General features: G+C 33.9%; 1 pseudogene; it reads left to right on the top strand.

Moving 5' to 3' along the window:
* LOC111407805 overlaps window positions 1–2328 on the top strand; it is a 9502-nt pseudogene extending 7174 nt beyond the window's left edge.
* The last annotated feature ends 1754 nt before the right edge of the window (window positions 2329–4082 follow it).

Genomic DNA, 4082 nt, shown 5'->3' with positions numbered 1-4082 from the left:
TTTACCCCCCCCCCCCCCCCCCCCCACATGTATTATGTTTTGAAATTTCTGACACAGTGCAGTATCGATTCACTTTTGGAGCAAACAATTAAGCACATGCTTTGTATGCAAAGCATGCCAACACATGCCGACAAACTAAATAGATGGTCAGCATCAAAGGTATTGAGTTTAATTTTTTACTCAGTCTAACCACCCAGGTCGTCATCTTAATTTATCCTTGCTGCCACCTTCACTTTTTAGCGTTTATGATCCACTGTAGTATGACCACTTATCTTAAGATCTTCATTCTGATACCTTCATCTAATGGACATTTTGTCGTTAACCGATTATTTAAAAGCTATAAGAGTTGTTCAAGTTTGTGTGGGTGATAAACTGGGCACATTAATAATTGGCATGGCTGTACGGAGAGTTGAGGGAATTGATTATACTAAATCAGATTGAGTGCATCTCTTAGAATTGATTTTCGAAAGAAAAAGTGCAGTTCCCTTGGTTGATTAGCCAAATTTTAGACCAAACTGAGAGGATCATCAAAAGCCAAAATTTTCAATGACGAATTGGTTAGTTCAAATTTGAATATTCTTGGTTTAATTTGTTTTTTGGTTCAGGCCTAAAGGATGATTTAGTTCAGATTGTCAAGTTGTCGGCGTTTATACCAATCTCTGTTTCTCATAGAGGTTGTGTTTTGTTGGGAAAAATTGCTATTGAATTTAGAATTTATAAACTACTTCACATGACAAAATTCAAATATCAAGATACTATAATCAGTATTTAACAAGAATATAATTTGAGTTAAGAAATGTTGTCGTGAAGTCGTATTGGTTACAGGTACTAGCGGGCTAAATATGGCTCCATGGTTAAATCCTTTGGCTCTTAATCACATTTTTCTCATAAAATACTACAACCTGCTGGCAACCTCAAATTAGAAATCTGCAGATATAGAAAAATATTACTATCTTGTTAACCATTTATGCCAGAAAAGAAAGAAAAAAAGAAAAATCCATGAACGCAGCACTAGAATAGAGTATCTATCAGATTTAGAAAAATATGACAATAATTTATGCCTCATTAAAGATTTAGGAATATAATCTGTGATCTTGCAGTTGCTTGACAAGGACATGGGTATAGGATCTTCCTGTAATGATCAAGGTTTGAGCTGGGCTATGGAAGTGGGAAATAACCCGAAGGCTTTCCCGATAGTAGTAGAAAATATAAATATGAATGGGCAAATGCTGGTGAAGGTAAGGATGCGTTTTAATTAGTATTCCATAACTAAAGAAAAATGAAAACACCCTCATTGGCAACAATAAAAGTTACTTTGTAATAACTTTTCTTTTCCATAAATCTTTGAATAAGCTGCTATTCTTTTTCTTTAAAGTGAAAAATGCTACTTACTTGAAAGTAACTGTTACCTTACTGTAAAAATAAATTATTTCTAACTTTGACCAATTAAAACAACTGTTTATTTTAAAACTTATTTACTTAGAAGTGAACCTTTTAAGCTTAGCCAAATATATTACGAGTCTTTGACGTTAAATACATACATTTTATTGTTGTTTTTATTTCACAATGATCAGAGATGACCGAATCTTTGACATTGAATTATCTATAATGCACATTTTGTTTTCCATTTCACGACTTCCTGTTTGAATGATGCAGATGATATGTGAAGAACACAGCCATTTTCTTGATATAGCTGAAACCATCAGAAGTTTGGGTCTGATAATCTTAAAAGGTGTAACAGAAGCCTACGAAAATAAGATGTGGATGTGCTTTGAGGTCAAGGTAAAAATGTAACTACAAGTTGTGCTAGAGGAATAATATGACTCGTAATTTTTTTTATCTAAGAATCACAACGATAATGATCAGTGACATCTATAAAAAATAAAAATCTCACGAAACCTGGAGAATAGAATATGGAAATATTTCTTCATCTTTAAAAAGTTCGATTCTTGGGTGTAGAATTGAGTTTAAATTCTGTGTTATACCTAACTTCTTGCTACATGTGGAAAAATATTAATTTTGACGCGAAAACTTTTGCGCAGGGACAGAAGAGTCGAAGCATGCATCGGATGGATGTATTGTGGTCACTAATGCATCTTTTGCAGCCGAGGAAAGCTAACTAACCTCGACTGCTATTTATTTCTGGCATTGAGGTTTCTTGTTCAGTTTTCAGTTTTTGCTCTTTGCTCGTCCGACAGTCATTGCTAGCCAAAGCAATAAGGTTCATTTTGTTTTGTTTTCTTCTCCTTCCTGTGTGTGGGAAGTTGAAGTTTTGATTTTGTACTGATGTTTGTTTTTATTTATGAAATGATTATTTTATGGAAAATTTTCGTATTTAAGAGATTAAGTATGACCTATTTCAAAATTAAGAAATCAGGTTTAAAAAACTTCAAAAATCAAATATTAATCGATCACAAATTATTAAATTATTGGTTTATATGTAACAATTTATTCACCGTCACAAATTAAAAAAATTATAGATTACAATTTATTCATCGGTCTTAAATTTTCAAATTATTGGTTACAAGTTAACAAATACATTATTTATTGGTTATAATTTATCTATTTAATTAAACACATATTAATCAATTTATTGATCAATATCAACCAAATAATTTATGATCATCATCTCAACATTGCTTCTAAGATCACCTCGTCAACACCACTCTCATTGGAACCACCACCATTGTCATCTATGTCTCAAACAAACCAACTCCCACCACCAAAAACCACCATCGCAACGGCATCGCTTGTACCATGACTACCGACTGCACCATAATAGTTATCACCACCGCCATATACACACCCACCACCACCACAATAAAGCTTTCTATTTCTTTCTTCTGGTGTTTTAGGTACAATTTTGTAGATTCTGGCGCCGTCCAGTGGACCCATGGTCGCGGACCACATGTGTTGAACTCCTCTTCACCTGGCGCACCTTGTCCAGCCATGGGTCAACCTCAATTTTGCCCAGAACTTGATGAATTTATGAGCGCATCTTGATGAATTTATGCCCAAAACCGTGACTGATAGTGGCGGTGTGAGGGGGTTCGATTGTTGAGGAAGAAGCAGCGATGGTGGTTGATTGTTGAGGAAGAAGAGACGGCGGTGGTCGATTGTTGAGGAAGAAGAGACGGTGGAGAAATGACTGTTCTTTCATGGTTCTCTCACGCATAGTGAAGAAGAAATGGAAAGGGTAATTGGTACAAAACGTCCTTATCTTTCAAGTGTATTGTGAAAAACATCCCTACCTTTCATTTTTTGGCACAAAACGTCCCTACCTTCCACTTTCTTGGCGCTGAACATCCTTTTCATCAATTTTTGACGAATTTACCCTCCATTCAAATAAAACAAAAAGAAAAGAGAGGAAAAAAACAAAAAAACTAATTGCAACCACATTTCCAAATTTTCTAAAAATTGCAAATAGTAACTTGATAATTAAAATATTAAATAAATTGAAAAAAAAATCAAAAAATTAAGAAAAAAATTTTTAAAAATGGGTTGTCTTCTTCACGACACCCCACCCCACCATACAAAATCTCTCTGCACAGCAAATCCTCCAAATCCAAAGCCTCATTACATCTCTCGAGGGTTGGTAATAGCTTACTTTTTTGCTATTTATCTTCTATTATTGTTATTTTTCAGTTTTGATGATTTCTGTGGGTAGTATAGATGGGGGAAATTTATCAGGTTTAGGATTAGAAATGAAAGAAAACGAACTTGAAGAAGGAAAGGCTGGCTATTTTTAGAATGATGGTGACGATTCCACCATTGACCCTGATATTGCACTCTCTTACATTGTATTTTCATTTTATTTTTTAATCTTTCTTTGTAATTTAGTTTTTTAATTTTCTAAAGCTGCATGTAGTTTGATTTATGAATTATATCATGTTCAGTTGTGCAAAGAGATGTAATGGGGTTTCGGATTTGAAGGATTTGCTGTGCAGAGAGATTTTGTATGGTGGGGTGGGGTGTGGTGAAGAAGATAACCCCTTTTTTTAATTTTTTTCTTAATTTTTTGATTTTTTTTCAATTTATTTAATATGGTTATTATCAAGTTACCATTTGCTATTTTCAGAAAA

Source organism: Olea europaea, chromosome 1 (assembly GCF_002742605.1).
Source record: "Olea europaea var. sylvestris chromosome 1, O_europaea_v1, whole genome shotgun sequence".
Classification (NCBI taxonomy): Eukaryota; Viridiplantae; Streptophyta; class Magnoliopsida; order Lamiales; family Oleaceae; genus Olea; species Olea europaea.
Note: the sequence above shows the minus strand (reverse complement) of the source record. Positions and strands in the feature narration are given on the sequence as shown.